The 8,517-nt window shown below is 37.6% G+C and overlaps 1 long non-coding RNA gene across 1 annotated transcript; it reads left to right on the top strand.

Annotated features, from left to right (window-relative positions):
• Window positions 1-3,017: 3,017 nt before the first annotated feature.
• LOC131257458 (uncharacterized) lies at window positions 3,018-4,791 on the top strand. The gene is made up of 2 exons (XR_009177419.1): window positions 3,018-3,333; window positions 4,526-4,791. It is a non-coding gene; the product is annotated as an uncharacterized LOC131257458 (long non-coding RNA).
• Window positions 4,792-8,517: the final 3,726 nt, after the last annotated feature.

Genomic DNA, 8,517 nt, shown 5'->3' on the forward strand with positions numbered 1-8,517 from the left:
ACTGAGTTGGGTCGAGTTTGGGTTAGGTCTATGTCAAAACCGAGTCGAGTCGGGTTTGCCCTGCAGCCCTAACTTGGTCCGATTCAACTCGTTGCCCTGTTCTTCATGGTCTATGTATCAGGGAAAGTTTTTGTTTTTAATCCTCACATTTGGATATTTTTGAAATTTCATCCTTCAATTTCAGTGTTCTCTATTAAGCCTATGCCTGTTCATTCCTTCAAGCCTGATCCTGCCCCTATAAGCGTATGCTCGTGACGCTTAACGACTGAGTTCGATTTCCTCCCCGTGGATTTTCCGACGCACGTGGTTGGCGGGCGATTGCTTGCATCTATAGGGAATGGTCTCACCTTAAAGGGGTAGGGACACCATGTCTTTCAAAATAATAATAATAATAATAAAAAATTCCCAAAATCCGTCATGAGTTTGGGTGAATGGCTTTGGTCTTGGGTTTGCTCCCCACAGACACGAGTTCGTTTCCCCTTTCCATGGGTTACCGGTCACGAGTTCGAGAGAACGACTTTGGTCGTGCGTTTGCTCCCCACAGACACGAGTTCGGGAGAATGGCTTTGGTCGTGGGTTTGCTCGCCACAGACACGAGTTCGATTCCCTTTCCCGTGGATTACCCATCATGAGTTTGGGCGAATGACTTTGGTCGTGGGTTTGCTCCCCACGGACAGGAGTTTGATTCCCCTCCCTGTGGATTACTCGATGCACGTGGTGTAATAGGGGAAGTTTTTTATTTTTTATTTTATTTATTTATTTTAAAATTTTAATCCTCACATCTGGAGACTCTTGAAACCCTCAATTTTGCGTTCACTATTTAGCCTATGCCCATCCATTCCTTTCAAGCTTCATCCCAACCTTATAGGGGTAAGCTAGTGATGCGTAACGACTGAATGAGAGTTTCATTTGTTGATGAATAACGGATTGACTCCATTGTGGGCATTGCTTTGTTTGTCTCTCCTTTCCTTTTAGTGAGTTCCGTTACATGCTTGCAGTAATAGGGGGACATCATATCTGCTGAAAAACGGAGCCCCAATCTAGTAAGGCGCACTATAGCGCACTCCGGGCGGCCCTGGCTTTTAGCTCTCTTGATTAGGTCGTTGTATTTTGCAGTGGCGACTCCCGAAGCATGGGAGCTACTTCTAGACCAACATAATTACATAAACGGCATGGCGTTTCCAGTCAAAGCCTTCGGCCCGAACTTCAATATATAGATCTATTTTTTCTTCAAAGTGGATCTATTAGGGGCCAGGCTAGCCCAAACCCCCGAAGGGGCTTATCATTGGGTGTTGGTTGACCGACTCTGATTGCCTATAAGTTGTTTGTTCGACCAAAAAGTCCATCTGCATCCCCTATTCGAAGTAGAAATCCTGCCTTGCTGCCTCTTATCACTTTACTCCTTCCCCGTGATCATTTTCAGGTAAGGTCCCATGAATGTGCACATGACTTACTTTTTATTGGACTAACTTCAATAGGCAAAATCTCACACCACTTTACACAAGGGTTCATTAGTCGTGGAATCAAAGTAATAACCGTCGATCTTTAATTAGGATCAAGACAAATAAGAACAGTCAGACTCTTACCCGAAGATGAAGTTAGGCTTGGATTAGGAAGTCACTCATAACAAAATCTTTTTTTAGCTGAAAATACTGGGGCATCATTTAAAATAGACAAATTTTATGCATTATCTTCAAAAGGATTCTGCGCCAGAATCAAACACTAGGAAAATTTTAATGATTAAGAAATAAATTGATAAGAAGAATACCAAAAGGACGATCTATGCTAAAATAAAATCAATACATCAAAGCCTTTGATCCTTATATTCCAATCTATACTTTCTATTGTCAAAGTGGCTAGGGGGGAAAATTTAGAAGTCGAGTAAGAGGATTGTGGTATCTATCAATAGTGGATTAAATGTTAAACTCTAGAATTCTATGAGTAAATTTAGATCAAATTAGTTAAAACCTTGCTAGTATCAAAGTCCTCATATGGGTAGACGATATTACCTTGTATAAAAATTGCTTACTCCAAGTTTGGTTCCCCTCCTTGTGGATTACCCGTCATGAGTTTGGGAGTACGGCTTTGGTTGTGGGTTTCCTTCCCTAAAACACGAGTTCGGTGATTATGTGCTTTCGCAGGGAATAGTCTCGCCTTAAAGGAGCGGGGACACCATGTCGTTATAAAACAAAAGAAAATTTCAAATTTACAAGTGTGGTGTTTATCATTGTTGCTATAACAAATTTAGAACGGGAAGAAAGAGTACAAAAAAAGAGGAAAAGAAAAGACTTAAAAGAGCTTAGAAAATGAAGAGAGCGAGAAGTTTTTAGATGTTGAAACTTTACATAGAGCTTAACTTTGAAGGGAGCTTAGAAAAATATTACTTTTGAAACTAAGGAATCCAATGGTTTGTTGGTTATTTCACATCATAATGATGTCTTCTTTTTTTTTTTTTGTTTTTTGCCAATTAACTTGAAGGATGTCTAGTTCTAATAGTAAGGGTGCAATGCAGAGTTTTTCTTGAAAGAATGTTGATATTTATGGCATGTTAGATCTCTTTTAGTGGGTGATCTACTTTCAGTTTTTACAGTATTAATTGGCTTAAATGTAATTGTAGGGGGATTAGAAGGATTGATGTGCCATATCAAGAATCTGCTTTTTTAATATGTTCCTTTTCCAGTGAGTTTGATTCTTGGTGCAGTACTAAGAGATAGTCCAATGCAGAATTTTTCTTGAAAGAATGTTGATATTTATGGCATGTTAGATCTCTTTTAGTGGGTGATCTACTTTCAGTTTTTACAGTATTAATTGGCTTAAATGTAATTGTAGGGGGATTAGAAGGATTGATGTGCCATATCAAGAATCTATTTACTATTTTTAGGAAGAATGATAGGACACTGCTCATTAGTGAACATACATTGTGGAGGGGCAGGATTCCCTACATGTGGGGCCATGGTTTGTTAATCCAATCTGTTTATCTGATAAGCCCCATAGCTGATGGGGGTGTGCTATCCTAACCTTTGATCAATGGACCACAAAGAGTTATCCATCATTTATTTGGCATGGATGATTGAGTGCAAATTTGTTCTTAGTTTTAAAGCCTTTCTTTCTCATCTTGAATTTAAAGTTTTTATATACCTCATTGTCCTCGTATGGATGTACTCTTCATAATTGTTTCTCTCTTTATTTGTTCATATATCAAATATATTCTTCCCTGCAGTCCCGATTTCTGCCATATACCCCGTAGTGGTTAACATGGAGAAAGCACATTTACTACGTGCTCAACAAGAAATTCCAATATCGGAATATGGGGCAAGTGTTATAATTTCACTGGTTGGTTTTCTGAACTGCTGGTTCCAATATCGGAATATCAGTTTAATTCACAATATTGTTTCAGGCATCAGAAAAATCAGCACAAGCCTATAAATGGGCTGAACCCCAATTGGAAACAGTTAACAGATTTGCTATTTCTTTCTTTTATTAAATATGCTCGTATTATGGTTGTAGTATAGATGTTTTTTACTTTATGAAGAAATTCAGTGCTGTAGGATTAGTTTGAAAAGCTTTCAGCAGGGTCCTAGAATTTGTTGTTGTGATTCTCAACTACCAATATTTTAACAATCTCAACAGATGAGTTAACTGCTACAGATTTGCTATTTCTTTCTTTTATTAAATATGCTCGTATTATGGTTGTAGTATAGATGTTTTTTACTTTATGAAGAAATTCAGTGCTGTAGGATTAGTTTGAAAAGCTTTCAGCAGGGTCCTAGAATTTGTTGTTGTGATTCTCAACTACCAATATTTTAACAATCTCAACAGATGCTGTACCCGTGAAGTTTATATGCTCTGTCGAAAATTGGTTCAATAGTTGATTCAAACTAGTTTTAATTGTCGTAGTGCCTTCAGCATGAAAGTTGAGACTGCCACCGAAACAGAATTACAATTACGAATATTTGATATGGTTGGGCCATTCCAAGCAATTCAAATCGTTCATTTATGGTTGGGCATTTGATTGGGCCAATTGTAAGTGATCGGAACCCTTTATATCATTGTGGCATTGTTTGTGATCTAAACCCTTCATCTGATTGAGGCCATTTTAATGATCTGAACCAATATATGTTGAGGCTTGTGTTCACCAATCAATTCCGTTGATTATTACTAGCCCTCATTGGATGTGGTAAGGACAAAAATTGTTAGTGAAGCAATCATGACATATAATATTTCGATCTTTTATAGTTAAGTGTGGAGCGTGGTTACTTTTCTTGACTAATTGTTCATTTGGCTAGCCTATATTCAATGATCCAAATTGTTAATAAACCCTACCCGGTTGATCCAAACCCTTCATATGATTTGCTGGTTTCCGGTGATGCAGACCTTTGACATGCTTGGGCCATTTCAATTGATTTGAACTGTTAATATGATTGGGCTTATATGATTGGGGTTGCTTTTGGTGACCCAACTCTTTGTATGATTGGGGTTGCTTTTGGTGACCCAACTCTTCATTCATTCCATGTTTGCTTGAAAGATGTGGGACTACTTTCTCAATGCTCTCCATACAAGATTAGGCAAAGCTGAATTCTGTTGTGGACCTTCTGTGGTCATGGCATTCAGAACGGGTGGGAAAAGTGGGGAAAGCTTTGTGGAGATTGCTTTCATATAGGAGATGTTTTCAGAATAGGATGTGGTCATTAGGGAAATTAAATGTATTTTTTTGAGTTGGGCTTCTTATGTAAAGCCAGTTAATCCCGCTAATCTCTCATATGTTTTTCAATTGTATAGGTGGGTTGTTTTCTTTTGTTTATTTTGTGGGCTTTTAATGAAGCTCTCTCAAAAAGAGAGAAAATAAAAAAAGGCAATTTGAAATGAGCCATAACTAAATTCTATTGTTGGTTTTAAGCTTTAATTAGACAAAAAATACAAAATGAAAAACAAGTTGGAAGGACATAAAAAAGAAAAAAATGTAAAAAAGTAAAAAAGTATGAAGAATCTAAACTAAAGATGCAAGGGCATATTTGTAATATTTGTTCCAATCCATGCCCTAATCTCCCTCGTATCTCTGCTCCAACATGATCCCCCCCCCACTATATTAAAATAGCAGAAGGAATCTCAGATTAATATAAAAACTGATTTTTCTCTTGAATAGATTTTCAGAAACCTGTGATTTCTTTTTAGAGCTGCTACACATCTTCGATCGGTATAGGAATCGATTTGGGAAATGTTAGAGTCGACATCTCTCTAGTTTGAAGGAGGAGGAGAAAATTGTGCGATATTCAACATCTCATAATCTTATATGGGTATAAGCTTTTTAGAAACAATTGCATGTGATTTTGCATCCTATTGCTTGTGATTGCTACCATTGCCTCAAATGGGACATGTTATGGAACATTTGACTTGTTGTGCATGTTGAATAAAGAAATCCAAATTTTTATGATAATTGAATTAACTAAGCACCAAAAGCTGGAAAATAGTATCATTCTCAGTGCTCTTTTTGTATCATGTTCAGACCTAGACACCAAGTGGATGGATGGGTTTCGCTCAAATTGTGGAGCCAATAATGATTCAAAGTTCTTCTAAATGAGGCCATTTTATTTATTCGTTCCCATTTTTCTCACTCTGTTTTTTCCCTTCCCCTCACCTTGCTTAGTACAACCTTATTGTTTTGGACTGTGAATGGGATTGGCTTGGGCCTAGCAAATGCAAAAAAAAATTCTATTAGACCTGGTTCAAACCCATCCTGAGGCCTGGCACGTTGACACCTTCCTCATCCTGAGAAAAGAGAGAGAGAATTCATTAACTTCCCATATTAGAACTTGATGGATGAGAGAGAGGGATGGTAGAGATTGTGTATGAGAGTCGGATTTAAAGCATGCAAAATTGTCATTTGCACTTTCCTCCAAAGGGCAAAGTTATTTTTTTCTTCTATGTTTTATATTTTGTGTGTTGATGGAACTTTTCACCAACTTCATACAACAGTTTTCTCCTGAGTTGGAGCAGGTGGAAGATGGTGGATATTGGCAACAGGAAAGCCCTCCTAATAACTAATATAAGGATGAGTTGGTATGTTTCTTTCATGATAAGTGTCATCTTTGACAATTTGATTATGCTATTGATTTGATGATGTCTTTACCTAGTGTAGGAAAATATCTAGATTCACGGGTTTTCAGTATGTTTACTATGATTTCTTGAACTCGTAGCATTAAGTGGTGCTTGTATCATTACTAGTGTAAAGATGTGTGGCTTATTCACTGTTTTGGTCTTGATAGCGTATCTTATATTTTTGTTCTCGGAATGTGTTACAGATGAATGAGGATGTTTGTTTATCTCCCTCTGGCACATATCTTTGATCGGGTGATTGAGGAGCTGTTTATTTGTCATGGTGCCTTGATAGGATTTTGGCGTGGGGTGAATTATTTTGTCAATTGGATATCCTTTTACCAAATAAGAGTCTAATTGAATTTATATTTTCCTTTAAGCATGTGTCAAGAGAAGTGAATTCCTTGGCCATCTTAGCGAAGCATTCATCAGGTTTGCTTTTTATTGGGATCCATATCCATTGCCTAAATGGATATTTTTTATACATATCGTTTTTCAATAAATTGATTGGTTGTAACCGAAAAATAAATAAAACTATATTTTTCATGTTCAGGAAGTAAAATTATTGACTAAGTACATTGGAGAGCTAAAACCAACTATTGTTTGATGAGCCTAATGCCAACCTTTGTTACAATGAGTTTGGACCTGCTTTATAGTTTCCTTCTATAATTGTTTATGTTGTTTGTTATTTTTGTTGGGTTGCAAGGTTATTTCAGAAAATTATTACAAATCCACACTGTATTTTGATGATAGCTTTGTTGTGTATGCAGACTAAAGAAGAAAAAACATCACAACAAAAGCGTAATTTTGAGAAGCAACTCTTGGGGGTTGAACATTTATGGTCACAGGTACAAATGATTCATTGTGTGCACTGACTGTATCTACCCTCATGTAATGAAGGCAGATGCTATTTGGAGACTCCCATCTATGAGATTCCTTTCTTGCAATCTTCCTACTCATCCTTAGGACTATCAACATGCTGGGCTTGGGGTTGGCTACAACTTGAATTTTGAACTGTTTGGTCCAAGCCTGACGGGCTGGACCTATTCAAAATTTTGATATCGCGTGGCCCAAGCCCAGTCTATTGACAACACTACTCTTCCTAGTGAGATCTTGATCACTCCCGACTTTCTTTTGTTGAGATCTTGCACATGATTTTGGCACTCTCTAATCACTTGATTGCTTGTAAGATTAGGGCATGGAAAAGAGGTAAATGATCAATTGACTTCTTATTTTTGTATGAAAAATTGAGGAATTATAGAATCATCGGGCGATGATATATGTACCATATGCTTTGAGCCTTGAGTTTATAAAAATGTAGTGCATGGATCGGTTATCGAGATGGTTCATCTAATGGGTCCCACCATGGATGAGGAATCCCCTCAAAACACCCTCTGATGAGAATATTCTTCACCCTTGATTAGTGTCTAGAAAATACATTGTTTGTGGTGATCTGCATTCAACAAAAAATGCCAAAGATTGGATGAGTACAATCTCCCAATCAAGTTGATGCTTTGGGAATCTCATATACACATTGGGCCCCTTTTGATGAATGTTTTGGGTTAGTGATCAGTGGGCTCCCCTTGCACAAACTATAAGCTAAGGATATGGTGTAAGTCCTAAAGATGCTGCATTGATTATGCATGATTCTCTTTATCCTAAAACACATTTCTCACCTAAAACACGTCACGCAAGATACAGTTTTTTTTTTTTTTTTTTAAAATGTATCAAGATTCCTTGTGTGAGGCCATGATTTGGGGCACCCCGAAAGCCTCCCATATTGGAATATTTGTAACTGTTCAATTGTTGGTCCATTTTTCATTGAATGTGGACCTTTCTTGTAGCTTTTCATTATACAATTTCTAGGCCATTGATTGTCTTCCAAATGGAGAGATCCTGGTTCTTTGGATCGTGGGTCACTAAAAATAGCAATGTGAATTGCAATGACCCATAATCCAGTTTGCTCACTCTATCTGGAATTCATGGTGGGGTTCATCAGATTGATGGTCTAGATCATCAAAACATGGGCTCCATGTGTACGCATGAGAAAATTGCACTTGTTGAGAGCTGGAGCCCTATAATTGCCCAAGAAGTTTCATGCAAAGTTACCAAATTATATTCTTGGTTTTGCGTGCTTAACTCTCTCTCGTTCTTTCTTTTTTTCTTTTCCAGCTACTCTACCAAAGTACATGAAGACAACGGGATATGAAATAATTAACGAAGGTGAGGAAAACATTTTACTTTTGAACTTTGCCTGCTATTTGTTCTGCTTACAAGAATTGTACCTTGCATTAGGCAATGAATAGGCCAAATTAGCTTGTGGGCTTTGGCTCCTGACCTGAATGGGTTTGGCTTGTGTCTAATATAGACCCATTGACAAGCCTAGCTCTGATTTGAAATGGGTTGGCCTTAGACCTAGGTCAG

This window comes from Magnolia sinica, chromosome 10 (genome assembly GCF_029962835.1).
Source record: "Magnolia sinica isolate HGM2019 chromosome 10, MsV1, whole genome shotgun sequence".
Classification (NCBI taxonomy): Eukaryota; Viridiplantae; Streptophyta; class Magnoliopsida; order Magnoliales; family Magnoliaceae; genus Magnolia; species Magnolia sinica.